Below are 16,232 nucleotides of genomic sequence, written 5' to 3'. Positions count from 1 at the left end.
TCAACTGCGACCCCTGAGGTCTCCCTTGCTACCCCTAAAAAAAGTGTTCTTTTTTAAATTGAGGCTCCTGGGCTGTGGCCAGCAGCATGTGGCTCTTTGGGCCAACAGCATGTGACCCTTTGTTTCTGGAGTGGCTGGTTTCCTGATAGCTCAGTGGGTTGAGCGCTCACTGCTGCACTGTACGTGTGATCTGAAGGTTGCAGGTTCGGCCCCTGGCAAGGTCAACTGAGCCTTTCATCCTGCTGAGGTTGATAAATGAGTACCAACAAAGGTTGGGCGATATTCTATGTGTATTTGTTCCATAAAACGCATTTAAGCATCAGTGCTATATAATAAAACATCATTTCCGTTTGGCCTTGAACGTCTGCTTGCATTCACAGTAATTTGGTAATACGGGCCTAGACGCGCTCATATTAACGATACATGTGGTGATCCATTCTTGCATGCAATGCATATCACTTTACAGTGATACCGTAATCATATTTATCATAGTGTACTTATAAACTGTTATGTAGATGTTCTGTATGCATTATGCGGATGTTCTGTATTTGCTATATGCCTTTCCATCTGTGGCAAGCGGTGAGGTCATGAGGTTCCAGATTTTGGAATCCCCAGTGAATGTTGTTGCTTGAGATTTATCAGTTGGTTGTATGCTGCAATTTTGGTTGAGGGTCTCTTGCATGTATCCTCGAGACAAAAAATAAACTTCTATTCACACATACCTGGTGTGGTCATTGTCTCAACATAAACAATGCTATGTGATGCCACTTCCTGTTTTGTCAAGGGGTGAAAGGTCATGTTCCATCACTTCCCGTGATATCACTTTGGGGTGGGGGTCAAATGGCATCACTTCCAGTGATGTCATCAGAGGTCAAGGGTTATGTGATGGCACTTCCGCTACACCTGGCATTTTGTTGAAATTGCGTCACTGGTATGAGGTTGTGTTCGTTTGTGTCTGCACACTTTAGCCAGCATATATCCGTGTTTGTGAGGTGTGAGAAATTAGACTTGGTTTGCTTCCTGTACACAGACCTGCGCTCAATAAATATTAAAAATAAACTAAATGAGTGAAATAGCAGGTGCGGAAGAGTGGAGAAAGATGGCGGAGCACAAGAGGGAAGGGGGAGGAGATGACTCATCTTTCAATTTTAAATGACTTGTTTTGATTACCGGCCCCTTTTCTTAGCTGCAGATGAGTGCAGCGGCAGAGAAAGGAGCTGAAATCCCAGGCTCGGCTGCATCACGGGGGCGTGAAAGGCTGAATGGGGAGTGATCAGGCTGGGTTCCCACCGCTGCGGGGGCGCTGTTCCAGGGGGCTCTGCGCGGGGGCCGCCTTCAGTGCTGCACTTAACACGAGGCAGAAGATTAGGCCCTGCGGGAGGGATGCAGAGAAGCACTTCCGCCTGAGCCGAGCAAAGGCTCACAGGCCCAACAGGAAGCGTCGACACAAGCCTTTCCCAGACCCTTACAACGGGGCTTTCAGAGAAACGCTACCTACATGCTGCTTCTAGGCTGTTTCAGAGACTTAATAGGAAAAGTGCATCACAAGGAATTCTAGGAGGGAACCTCAGCTCAAGGGAGGTTAAAAGGCGAGGGAGTCAAAATGGAGGCACTATCAGACTCTTAACACACCCCTCTTCCTGCTCTATATGCCCTTACGTGCAGTGGGAGGGGGACGTCTCCCAGACCTAGTTCCTGATCCTCTGCTTCCTTCAGGCCTTCAGCACCCCTCAATCGGTCTTGCCCCCCCCATCAGCTGTCGAGTCAACCATTGAGCCAGTGCTGACATCAGGAGACTGTCTGAAGAGGCCCCAGAACCCCTACTCCATCCTCATTTGTGTGATCTAGGGAATGACTCCATGACATGCCCCGTTCTAGCTTGCTTCCACCCAAGAGCACCCACCAAACACCAACGACACAAAGGTAACATGTTTGGATCTGTCCGACAGTGGACGCGCTCCTGTTCAAGCCCCCGGGAGTACTGTCCGGGTGGGTAAATATAGACACCTGTTATCTTGGCTCCAATAGACATTTGTTTACTGCACCAGTCACCCCAGTAGTGATCTAACAGTGCATACGCGTGTCTGGAGTGCGGTGGCATACAATGCATACCTCTCAACTCACACGCTCCTGGCGGGTCGCTCACCCGCCAAGCTCCCTTACCCCCATAGGAATCAAGGGGCTTTCACCCACCAAATGTAAAATCAGGTGTTTTGACCCGCCCAGGGGCCAAGAAAGGTTGAGAGCTATGACAATGCCCATGCCAGGCTTTGCACGACAGTATGTAAAGGGACAGCAGGGGAGGGGCAAGGATTAAGATGGAGAAAGGTTAAATAAATATATAAAATGTGTACAGGTAAGAAAGGAAATTATGGGGGTCAGGTAAGAACATATGCGTAAGGCTCTTGTGAAGGCTCAAGTGGGCAGTTTCTAGTGCCCACAGCAGTTTCTGAAATTAGTCATTGGGTGGTTGCACGGGCACTGTGCCCCTGCGGACCCTGAAGTGTGAGGCCTTGTTTGTGTGCTGGGTGGTACCTTTTTCCTGGCAGACCCCAGGAAAATTGGAATTGTCCGGACAGCAGGACTCAGAGTGGACTGCGTGGAATGTGAAGGAAACGTCTCCTCCGGAGAAGATAGCTCGTGGGTAGGTGTGCCAGGAAGATTGCGCCCCAGAGGGACATATTTACACGGACACATATTGAGGGATGGGCACAGACAGTGGGAGGATATAATGTCACGTTTAAGTAATATATTGTATTGTCTGAGAGTGTAATCACAGCATCCACTTGGTTCCTCCACAGTGGGCTAGTTGCGTTTCATGGCGGTCATGACATAAGGTGGACATGCGTGTTGCTTGCACATCGCTGTATCCCACAGTGATGTCACCTCACAGCACTGACTGTGAGGCGTATCGATGGGGTCTTGAGGCTGTAGGCCAACTATTCAAGCACCAGTGACCCTCGACCCAGCGTGGCCACACAACCCCCAGTTCTGTAGGCCTGATATGTGGGTGACCCTGAAGACACGTCACTATTATGCTGGTCATAAGTGTGTAGGTTCTGTACTGAGAACGCAGTGCCCATGTTGGTGCTAGAGTAGTGTTTGGGCCCAGTCTGCAAACCTATGCAGATTTCTGCTCTGGACTCTTGGCTCCTCTGGGTATTCTCTGCGTATATATAACCCCTTTCCAACTGCTTCCCAGATATGCAGCTGCCGAGTTAGGTTGGCAGGTGGCAGCAGGTTGGACCCAGTTATTCTTTCGAAAAGTATGCAGCACTGGGCTGGACCCAAAAGCTGCGTGCCATACCTGCATGGCCACTTGTTAGGCAGAATTATATGCAGTACCCTTTGGGAACACCACACACAATTAAGACTACAAGTGATAGTACAATTTCAACTTTTGTACAAGCCCGTACTACACAGTAAAGTGGTAGCAGTGGCTGAGCAGCCAGACTTATCTCAAGAGTAAGTGAGCAGTATCAAATAGTTACACAAAGGACACCAATTACTATGATTCAGGCAAACACTGACTCAAGGTTTTCAAGTAAAAGAATATACATTTATTTCACTCTTCAGTCGTATAACATTACACTATTATAAACAGTCTAAAAATCACACTCTTAATACACCACACCACTTCCCTTAAATTCCAGACAAGTAAAGCACACAAAATGAAGTGAGAGCAAAATGGCACTCCAGCAATTTAAAAGGGACGGAAAGACAGAAGTTAACAGAAATGAATCCACACCAACTAGGTAAGTACTCAGGACAAGAGAACAAGAGAGACTACAATGATAAAATCAGATAGAAAAGACTTGGGGCCAAAGTCAGTGGTTCAAAAGTCTTTTACTTAAGCTAATACAGTTCACAGTAGTACGCGGTAAAATTTGTGGCACAGTTCCGGACGAGATTGGTTGGTAGAAAAGTTAGGTCAGAGACCTTCTTTTTATGCAGTTGTCCCCCATTCATACAGCCTGGCTGTCAATCACACAATAGGGTGGCTGGCCTGGCAAGGCCAGTCTCCTTAGCAAATCAGACAAGAGTGCGACTTGGGTTACCAAGGGAACCCATGGCAGGGGTCCTAAAACCCCTCCCTCACATCCTTCCTACCCAGACTCTCAGGCGCCTAAAGGAGGGCTTCTGTGTGGAAGCCCGCAAAAAAGCAATGAACAAAGGGACCAAACCTGGTTTGGCGCACAGAGTAAAACATGAGAAATACTTTAACAAAAAGAAATGGTGAATAAACCCGGCCGGAGCCAAATTAAAATGCATTTTGTCAAGCTGGTTTATGTTTGAGGCTAATATAATAGCCTAAAACATTACCACGTTTATATAAGATAATCGCAGTAGAAAAGTTAGGGTAGATACCACTGCCACCAGCCAAGTCTTAATGTCAAGGGAGCGAAACAATGCCCCAAGAGACACAGACAAAAAGGTATAAGAATTAACCCTTGCCAATACTCCATGGAAGATGGGGTGTACAGAGTCTGTAGTTTAAAGTGACTAGGGTAAAGTTAATGGTAACTTTACCTGTTTATCCAACACCTCCCGACCTCTGGCTGTGGACAAAGTACACCGGCATGGTCCCATGCTCCTCTTGGTGATGAGAACATAACCTTGGCAGTGGGAAACATCTGCATCATTGCTGTCTTCAACTTCTTTAGGTTACCAAGCAAACGTGAGCACAACATGTTCACCCAAATGTAGTGCTCCAAAATGCACGACCACCACATCCACAGTACCGACAGAGGCCACACATGTGCAATGGAGATCCATGCACCCGAAACCCCACTCATAGACTGTCCCCCAAAAAGCCTCTACTCCTTCCAACTGAAAGTTAGCAGCAAAGCCTCTTTCCACGGCATACATGTGCAGATCTTGCACAAGGGTATCACCCACGATTAGCACTCTGCGTCCCGCCATCTCTGCCAGCATCACTGCATCGCGTTTTGGGTGAAAATATTACTGCCCCTTCCTGTGAACTACAACCTCCACACCTGGTTGGATAATCCCCACAGTTCCATTTGCAAGGCTACCATGCACAGAAGGGCAGAATGTACCACGTGACTCTTCCCAGCTACAGCAAGGGCCGCACCCCAGAAAAGCAGACACAGTCCTTCTTCCGTTTCCATTATTACATTTGCAACACTCCCTCATTAGTAAGAATTAAATAAGCACACAAGCATGTAGCTATCACATGCAAGACCACTGCATTGAACACTATAATTACAGTACAGAACTCCAGACGTACCGTTTCACACTCACAGTACACGTGTACTTGGTGATGCTGACGAGTTCTTCTCATGGCGAAATGTGTTAAAACACTTCTTCAAGCAATTGTCCTGTACACGGCAACCCTTAGCCAATGGAAATATTAAGAAATTGATCCCTAATGTACAACGTGTTCACTGACCTACACCATGTGCTAGTGAACGCATATGACCTACCTTTTTTTTTCCACCAAGTGTAAAATGTTCTCGACAACCACTCTTCAAAGGTTAACCCTGTATGGCGGCTTTATGTGGTGCCGGGTGTGCCCAAAGTCTACTCTCTTTGGCCATGTACCCAAAAGTGTACGCATTGCCCAGACCCTGCACATTATTGGCACCAAGATTGGGAACATTTGCCGCATGCTGCAATCCAAAAATGTACCATACGATGGGTGGTATAAAGGGCAACCCATACCAAAGGCAAATGGCGACATGTGTCTACCTACTGTTTAATACGTGCAATAATGTACACCATATGGTACTGTATGCATATCAGTTTACTTGGGCTCTTCTACCACGCTTACAATTTCCTGACCCACTATTCTTTAAATGTAACCTCCCTCAGAGACATGCATACTTTAAACTGCAGGCCTGCATTATGGTGCCGTGGCTACGGTGCAGGCCTAGGCTCTTCAGTGCCTGGCCTACGGCCTTTCGCCATGCACCCACCAGTGTAGGTCTTGCAGACACCCAGCAGAACATAACAGAGTCATGCAGGTGAACAAGTGGCCAAGTATATACCGTGCAACCCTACCACTTCTAACCACCCAGTACTTCACAACTGCACCTGGTGGTCACACTACATGACGGGTCACTCCATGACGTCCAGGCATGCAGTAGACACTCTACAATGTGCTACCAATCCCCACACCCATGGAACCGACATTGTATACATTGCTGTGCCATCAGTGACCACGAAAATAGGTTGCCTCACCAGCTAAGGTGCTGTAACATAGACAGCCTGCAGTGCCCACACAAGGTGGAGGCAGCCGCGATTTGGCACAATACGCACGGATTCGGGAGACACACGACCGTCTACTTCCACCTACTGACATATATCACATGAACCACTTCTCATTTTCCCACCCTCTCCTTCCATTCTTCCCACCACCACATGGCGTAAATTATATTTGTTAGACCCTTTCGGTGCCGCACTGTTCTTCGATACACCATGGCAGCGTTTCCCAAAACATTTGACGCACCGCACGCTTCCCTCCAGCCAATCACTGACCGCGTCCAATGTTCACTGACAGCACGGCGTACCGTAGTCCAATGAGACTTCGGTCTGCGGAGCGAACAAGGAAATGGGTCCGTGGGGCGGACCCAGATATCAATCATTTTTTGGGACATACATTTTAGTTCTTTGCAACAAAAGTACTGGTCCGATTCTTCACCAAACACACAAAAGCACACGTTCTGACCCAAGTCCCTGCTCCTGTCACAAATTTGGTGAAAAGCCGTCCAGCCGCTGTAACCATGCGCATTCCATTCAGTCTATGGAGAAAAAAAAATGTGAGACCCTCCCCTATAACTTTGCCCCTGCACGAAACCTCACCCAACTTGGCGAAAAAATTCAGAGCCGGCCATATACTTTTTTTTGCAAAGTTTGGTGAGGATTTCTCTAGTGGAAGCGCAGTTAAAAGCAGGGACGTCATTTCACCAAAATGCCAGGGGTAGCGGAAGTGACATCACACGACCCCTGACCCCCTGATGACATCACAGGAAGTGATATCATTTGACCCCACCCCGAAGTGATATCGTGGGTAGCGATGGAACATGACTTTTCACCCATTGACAAAACAGGAAGTGGCATCACATAGCAGTGTACACTACAAAAAATATAGTTACGATATCACTATATGATGTACATTTCATACAAGAATGGATCGCCATACGTATCATTAAGATGGTGTGTGTAGGTCCATATTACTAAATTTCTGTGAACGCAAGCTGACGTCCATGACCAAATGATAATGATGTGTTATTATATAGCACTTACGCTTAAGCGCTTTATATAGACAACATATACACCCAATATCACCCAACCTGTGTTGGTACTCATTTATCGACCTCAGAAGGATGAAAGGCTGAGTGAGGCGTTTAAGAACAGACTAAATCAGTGACTCACCCCCTGAAGTGTGCCTGAAATAAACCTTTAATGAGCCTAGCAATTATTATATAGAATTCCAGAAAGACACATTATTTGGTATTCCTATTCTTTCTTATTTAGGGTCAGTGCTGAAAGCGTTAGACTTGTGGCACTCCTGCTCTTATTTTTCTTTTTTTTAAGGGGCCTGAACAAGAAAGCCAGCCACCCCAGAAGTAAAGAAGTAAAGAGCCACAGTACAGGAGCTTGCATTACAAAAAAAATAATAAAAAAGCTTGAAAAAAAAACTTCTTTTTTTTGTAGAGGTCGCAAGGAAGACCTCAGAGGTCGCACTTGCGACCTCTGGCGACCCCTAAATGACGTCCCTGGTCATACGCCGCCAAAAAGTGTTCTTCCTATTAGTTTAGCAACTTAACCATAACTACACGCCGCCCGCTACCACGGTCCGTGTAATATCCAGGTAAAAATGTGTTAATACAGAGTTAAGATAATACGATTTCATGCAACAAAACACCTGCAATTCAAGGTATGTGGGGAGCAGTAACCGTCTTAACTTGTAGGGCTGGTCCGATGATGTAATTTTCTATCTCATTGTTAATCCCTGCTGTGATGTCATTCAGTGCTCGGGAGCTGACCAATGATGGGGAGTTAAGATGGTCCTCATTTCCTACTGCTGCAGAATCTCAAGGGTTTTATTGCAATAAATCGGAGCATCTTAAGTCTGTATTAACTTAAGTGTTTTCACTGAATTCCAAGCTGTTGCCACCAGGGGAGTTGCTAGGTCTGGAAAAGACCCGGGGCTAAGCTGATGTCGGAACTGTTGGGACTGGGGGCTAGCTAGTCTTTTGGCTGTAGCTCTTGAGATTCAATCGGGGCTACAACCAAAAGATCAGGGGCTATAGCCCCCTTAGCCCCCCCCTAGCAACGCCCCTGGTTGCCACTCTCCTTGTCGTACACATTATTCTAAAAGGCAGATCACACTGGCCACATCCTTCAGCCATTTCCACTGACCACGCTGCAACCAGAAGGCAAAAAGACAGAGGCCGATGCCCACGGCCATGAAACATATCCACCACCCACATCCAGTGGTCGGATCCACATCCCCATCACTCAGCCGTGGCCCATATCCCTCTCCATGTTAACTTACCAGATCCCACCAGCCATGGTCAACGGCCATGTACAGAGGCCGCCGCCTTGGCTATATATATGCTCCACAGTGCAATGATTATCCAAAAATAGCATTGACCACTGCAACCAGCTGTGCCCTCTGCTGGTGGGTCATGCCTACAGCCAAAGCCCATATCCCCCACACAATTAAAAAGGAACAGTGAAGCCACGTTTCTTTTTGCATCAATCATCGTAACACTGGCTTTGAACCCAACCACGCCCTAATGTAGTAATCCTTTATTTTTCATGATCAGTCACTTACTTTTCAATGCACCTATCCATGTGAACTGCACCTATTCCCCCGGCCATCTTGTGAATCAATGTAGACTACAAGTTCTGGCATGCAATTGAAAACATCAAGACTGGAGTTTGTTGTTTTTTTAAACACAACTCTGCTGCTTGCTGTATATTGGATCTTGAAAAAAGCCATATGAGAAATGTTGTTATTCATGGACATTAAATTGAACACATCATTGGCTGGTGCCTGTGAAAAAATTGGTACTGCGATGAGTAGCCGCTTGCTCAGCCTCCGCACTTCTATAAGTCAGCAGGTTCAAAGTTATTGAGTTGCATTGATTCCAAGCGGCAAGTGAGTATTGAGTCGGATTTGTGCGGATTGCTCATGTGGTTTGAAGGTGGAGTCGAGCGATTCAGGTTGAGGGATCACCAGGAATGGTTCAACGATTGAGCGAGGTTCAAAATTATGAGAAATGCTGTTTCAGATCGACAAGTGATGTGGTGACCAAGTAATTTGAGTCGAACTGCGATGTGGAGTCCTGGTAGTTCAATGCCTGGTCCGATACAGTGATTTTACGTTGTCTGCACAGTGAGCTGGTAGTTCAACTGAACGGGTGATAGGGTTCTGCTGGGGTGATGCAGCCACGAGCCGGTATGATCATGCTAACAGCAGTAGTTCAAAGTTTGAGTGAGCGCCAAAGACAGCACCAGCAAGTCCTGTTTGTTTGAAGGTGTTGAACGCAGTTCAAATGTGTCTCATATTGGTTCAAACAGTGAAAACTGGATCCTAGCTGTTCTGGCACTGAGGGTACTGTGAGATGCAATCCAGGAGCTCAGGAACAAGATTGGTTCTTGTTCTCTTCACTCCCAAACAAGGGGAGACTTGGTAGCATCTGCAGGAGTCTTCCACCATCCAGTTAGGGGCCTGGGTACTAGTGCAGCTGGAAGAGATTGGCAGGTCGTGTCCACAACAGCAGTTAACCCACAATGTGCCCTGGGTGTGGGTTGGGAGCAGAGCCTTTCTTTGTTTTGAAGCACCTTTCTTCACTTCCTGTAGACGGCTTTGGTGACTGCCCTCCCAGCCGGATTCAGACTAATTCTGAAGGTCTAAACGTAATTCAAATAAGGAGTGGAAGACCTATCTTTTATAGGTGAAAGGCCACAGGGGATTGGGTGAAAGCAAGCCTTCTTTAATCGATCCATTCCCCATTCTTGAAACAAGTAACCCTTGCCTTCTGATGTCATACCTGGAGTATTTTGTTCTGCAGGAAGTGAAGCGGACAGGAAGGAGAGAAAATGTCTTCGAAATGCAAGATGAAGGAATCCTTCCCCAACCACACGTATGCTCCATGATTCCTAGCTCTGCCCCTTTCCAATCCTGCAGCTTCAAATACTCTCTGGCGTAAAGCGTCCCGCCTCCCCCGCACCCACCCCAGTATGAGTTAGGTCTTTGTTATTATGGAAATGATTCTTTAAGGCCAGACTCTCAATGCATCTCAAGATGGAAGGCCTTGCAATGGAGGAGTTACCTTTCCTCCCAGATAATCAGCGGGGGCGTGCATCCTGCCTTTGTCGCATTCACTGGACTGTAGACCGGGCAGAGCCTGGTGTGCTACAAATCAGAAGTGCCTTTAATACTTTTCTGAACTACCACCCACCATACCAACATAGGTATGGTTTGTATTTTCACACTCTCCTGCCAGCGTGTGGGCAGGTTGTCATACTTATGATGGTTTTGAAACAGAGATGCAGATTAAATTGCATCCTCTGCACTCCAGTGACTTGGCTGTCACATCGGCTGTCACTCAGGCACCTGCAACCTTTGCACCTGCTCTTGCCACTGTAGAGCAGGTGCTGTATGTCAGGATTCTGATGCTGCATGGTTAGCAGGCCACCCTTTCTAAAATGGAACTACACTAATCGTATTCTTTAATAACAGTCAAACAGCGAGGGTGCTTACATCCTTCCAGATGGAAATCCACACCATTCTGTAAATCAATGGTTGCATGGAGATTTTGCTCCATATGCTCGGGGTCACTATTTTCAGAAATAAAACAAATCAAATTATCTGTAACTTATTATAATGTAGGTTCAAAAAAGCCATAAATGCTCATATTGACCAACTTGTTACATTGTATGTGTGTTATTCAAAATTCATGTGCAGGTCCATGTGCTTTGAACAACAATTTGCTTTATTATCAGGCAGTATCAAAAAACAATCAGTCCAATTCAATTCGGCAAAGAATGCATGAGCAAAGTGTGCACGATCAAAACGGTGTGGATGAAAAACAAGAACAGCAATCTATTTTTCAATTGAAATGTTGATACTTGCATTCAAAAACAATGCCAAATCAAACTTTAGTTTGTGCAAGTAACGCTTTGCACAAATTGCTTTACTAAATATGGGTCTGCTGCTGTCTTTGGCCCTCATGTGTATGATATTGCAGCTCCTGCTGCGCATCACAGTGAATGCAGGGATCTGTGAAGATTTCCTGTGTTTTTTGCATCACAGTGAATGCAGGGACCTATGAAGATTTCCTGTTTTCTGCATCACAGTGAATGCAGGGATCTGTGAAGATTTCCTGTGTTTTTTGCATCACAGTGAATGCAGGGATCTGTGAAGATTTCCTGTTTTATTTTGCATCACAGTGAATGCAGGGATCTGTGAAGATTTCCTGTGTTTTTTGCATCACAGTGAATGCAGGGACCTATGAAGATTTCCTGTTTTCTGCATCACAGTGAATGCAGGGATCTGTGAAGATTTCCTGTGTTTTTTGCATCACAGGGAATGCAGGGATCTGTGAAGATTTCCTGTTTTATTTTGCATCACAGTGAATGCAGGGATCTATGAAGATTTCCTGGTTTTTTTTGCATCACAGTGAATGCAGGGACCTATGAAGATTTCCTGTTTTCTGCATCACAGTGAATGCAGGGATCTATGAAGATTTCCTGTTTTTTTGCATCACAGTGAATGCAGGGATCTATGAAGATTTCCTGTTTTTTTGCATCACAGTGAATGCAGGGACCTATGCAGATTTCCTGTTTTCTGCATCACAGTGAATGCAGGGATCTATGAAGATTTCCTGTTTTCTGCATCACAGTGAATGCAGAGATCTATGAAGATGTCCTGGGGTTTTTGGCATCACAGTGACTCTAGGGATTTATGAAGATTTCCTGTTTTTTTTCATCACAGTGACTCTAGGGATCTATGAAGATTTCCTGTTTTGACACTTTCATCAAATTTCTTGTGCATATTTTACCACTTTTTTTAACTGTAAAATGTGGGGACATTACCCCACTGCACCCCCACTTTCTGTATACCTAACCCAGACACCCCATCTACCTGTTCGCAGTATAAAAGTAGAGGTAAGAAATGCGGCAAAAACAGAATTTGCCAAAAATGTTTATCACCAACAATAGGCAATATTGAAAGTAAAGGTATATTCAAGATTGTTCAATGAAGCTATTCTGCAACAGGCGCTGCCACTGCGGCACCCTACTACATCCTCCCTGTGTGATGCAACTCACACACCCACTACAAGGGCCTTCCTACCAGTGTTTTCCTCGTTCCTGCCACCTGCCTTATATCTTTAACCTTTTCCCACACATGCCATGCCACTATGCCTTACATCCTGGGCAAGGCATTAACCCAACTGCTAGCCCTGGGTTCCTCACACCACACAATGCAACATATGACTGTAATTGCAGATGCCCTGGGAACCCACCACAGAACCCACAGCCCACACTATCCACCACCTCATCTGACCTTCAGCCCCAGGATGCAGAGCCACCCTACTGCAGCATTGGTAGTAAAGAACACCCAACCTGCCCACACTTTTCCACCACCCAGCCTTCACTCACTCCTATGAGTACTAGCACTCACCAGTGCTATTAACTCGAGAAACATCCTTGATCCACCTTTACCCTCCCAAATGTCGATAGGTAAAATGTTCTGCAGAAACGCACCTACAAAACAGAAGCTGTCCAATACATCCTGCTCCACCGACAGCAACATCAAAGTTAGACCATTTCTCCCTATCCTCTCTAGCCACCCAACAGGGTTCACCTGCACCCAGTCTTGTCCAACTACAACATAGCCTTCCCCCAGACCCCAGCGCGCCTCCCAACAGCCCCATATTCTAAGCTCTCCTAGCACTTATACAATGACCATCTACCAGAACAAAGCACACGCTCTGCAGAATCCTCCCACTCCCACCTCCTGGCCCTGTACTGCTATCAAAATAATCTTTATTTCAAAGCGTCAAGCTTCATAAATGAAACATAAAAAAAATATTTTACACATTTAAAAAAAACGTATAAACATAAAAATATAAAACCTTCTAAATATACACGATTCAATAAATCATGAAACATAAATCATTACAAACCCAATCATTTGTACAAATGCTCCTTGATCAACTGAATAGTGGCTTCTAAAAGCATATACACGGCCTCTGTAATATCTCTTGATGGCATAGAATAAATACATCACACTGCTTCTTTAATCAAACTACATTTATGTTTCCTTAGGGCTGGTATTAAAAATGTATACCTTGGTTTATTAAAACACTGGCAAAAGAACAGAAAATGAACCAACTCATTAGATAATGTCATATTGCAAGGGCAACAAATATTGAAATCCTTTCGATAGAATTTTTGTCAGGGCCCTTAACCAGTGACAATACACAGCTGGTCCTCGGGTGGAGCATACACTCTTTATTCGCTTGCGGTGAAACCAATGCAAATATTCAGCATTTAGCCCACTGCAGCCATTGCTGTAGTACTTGAAGACCGACTGATTTTTGAGTTCATTTCAGCCTCATAACTCCCTTCTATGTTCCATATATCTTTGTCGCACCAATATAATATCTTTTCTGGAAACACGCTGGGCCCGTATACAGACCTGCAAATCAAGGCTCCCAAATATTTTCTCCAGTTTATTCGGCCATTCGAAAGTCCTATGAATATCCGACAATGTCAAATCCTTTTGAATCCCGTGTGTTAAATGGTGCTGAGTTTGGGACCATATTCTTATCCTAAACAGCAAGGGTTTCAGGCTTATGAGGTCAATTATGTAATCCATTTACATTCTTGGTGGAGCAGAAAAGTGGGGGCGCTCTTTGTACCTCCCAAGCAATTCATAAAAAAACTGTTTTCTTTAATCTGTATCAATGTTATAGGAACCAAGCCGCGCTCTTCTGCTCCATACATGCGTGACGCAACGGGCTTAACCCGATAAATATTCAGCATGGGCTTAATCATTAGCCCACTGTTAGGCAAGATTTCATAATTGTATGTAATTTTCCCTCCATGTGGCAATCCCCAAACTTTTTGTTGTTGTTTTACACCTTGATCTAGACTTTGCCAGAGAAGCGCAGCCTTCCGCCGCACTCCTCTGGGCTTTCGCTCAATTCTTATGGGGAAACTGACATGCCCTTAAGACAGTCAGAACTGGGAGAATTTGTTTCCCTTAGTCCTTTCCTCATGTTGCAGCTTTTGTGCAACATGAAACAAGAGTGCACCGTAACTTACATTAACGTGCTCTTGGGTCTCTAGTCATTCCAAAGGCCCTAGAAACTCTCGCTGGACTTATTATGAACTGTGCAAGTGTGTCACGGACGGGACTGGTGGCAGCTATCGTTTCTCTTGTGTTTTGAACCCTTTTTTGCCATGTTATCCGCGCTTACTGTGTTTGGCACAAATGAGTGGCCTGGCTCCAAAATGGCCATGCCACGAGGTTCTTTGTCCTGTCCGCTGACCGTCTTGCCTCTTCACCTTTCCCCAGGTCGAGCCGACCCGGGCAGTCCTTATTTGGTCATGCACTTCCCGCGAAACCCCAAAGCTTTCGCGGGCTTCTGGATGCCTTATGTGTGCCTCCAGGATGTGGGCTGGGATGTCGGGTCCCAATACACATCCTGGGTGCCAGAGAGTCTGGAGTGTCCTGAATACCTGGGACCACTGTGGTCTGTGATAGGTCCACGTATGGTGTGAGTGTTTGTGAGCAGATCTCCCATTGGGTCCTCTCCATTTTGGAGCAAAGGGAACTTTGGATAAGAGGAGGCTGAAAACACCACTACCATGTCTATCTCCTGAGTTCACACCGAACAAGGGATAATGAGCCAAGTATCCTGCAACAAGAAGCTGAGTTGAGGAACCGCTGGTGACCCCCTGAAGGTTTGGCACCCTGAACTGCTGTCGTCCTGCGAGACCCCTCTGCATCTGATCATCCTAGAAGGTCTACGAAGGTGCTTCGACCCATTGGAATAGTAGGATCAACCATTCCCGGCACCTTCATCAAACCCTGCAAGTAAGCCTCTTCGGAAGTGTCCCTGGGCCAACCAATGGGCTGCAAGCTTATGCAGGACGCTTTGCTCTGTCACCGCCGCCGTTTCGGGGAAGCCCTCGAAACTTGGTTTACTGCTTGCTCTGCGTCCACGGCACCCTCACACTGAATTTCGAACACTTGGCATTCCCAGGTCTGAAGTGAGACGAGTGCGCCATGACCAGAGTAAACGCGGTTGCCGTGTTGCCCTGCTGTGGTAACAACCTGTGCACATCCGCTGCATTTGGGACACCCTCGACCCTGCATCCTGCTACGCAGAATCTACCTGGTGTCAAGACGTCCTGATCATAGCAGCTGAACCTGCCAGCAACGTGAACTGAACTGGAGAAGTCTGGGTCTACCTGCGCCGGGGACTGGTGACTAGTCCATACCCCAACCGGTGGTCCCTCGCGCAGGAGCCTGTTTCTTTTCTACCACTGTTGCGAAATAGCGACTCTATCCCGCACTCTCACCCTGCCTCTGCCCACAAGTGGAGGCCTTGCTTGAGTAGTGGGGACTTGTTCTGCATCACTTCATTCACCTTCCTGAACTACCTGATATCCTTGAAGTGGCCCTCTTTTGTCCATTGGCACCAGCGCGTGCAGGTACTTTTGAGCATAAGGCTCCTCTCTTCGTAGGGCTCAGACTTCCTCCTAGTTAGGTGTATTTCAGATGTCGAACTGGGTCTAATGATTACTTGCACTGCCTGTTTTCCTCCCCATCTAGGTGTTTTACATGGTGTGCAGTCATAATGTCGAAAAGATAATGTCGAATTACAAAAATGTCTAAAACATAATGTCGAAAAAAACATTTTTGAATGTATTATTTTTTATATATATGTTTTTTTTGGGTTCCGGGAGTAAAAAAAAGGGGTAAATCAAAAAAAAAATTACAAAAAAGGGAGTTTGGGGGGGAACTCTCCCATTTCGAACAAAAGCAACTAAAAAAAGAAATTCAACATTTTTTTTTCGACTTTATTTTTTTAGACATTTTGAATTTCGACATTATTACATTCGACTTTATGACTATAAACCACTTACATATTACGTGCTCCTAACTCCTTAGACCCCTCTGTCTTGTATATATATTGTATTGATTGTGATGTGTTGGTTTACTTTAGTATTATTGA

Source organism: Ambystoma mexicanum, chromosome 6q (assembly GCF_040938575.1).
Source record: "Ambystoma mexicanum isolate Mex_15411 chromosome 6q, UKY_AmexF1_1, whole genome shotgun sequence".
Taxonomy (NCBI): domain Eukaryota; kingdom Metazoa; phylum Chordata; class Amphibia; order Caudata; family Ambystomatidae; genus Ambystoma; species Ambystoma mexicanum.
This window is presented reverse-complemented; position numbering follows the sequence as displayed.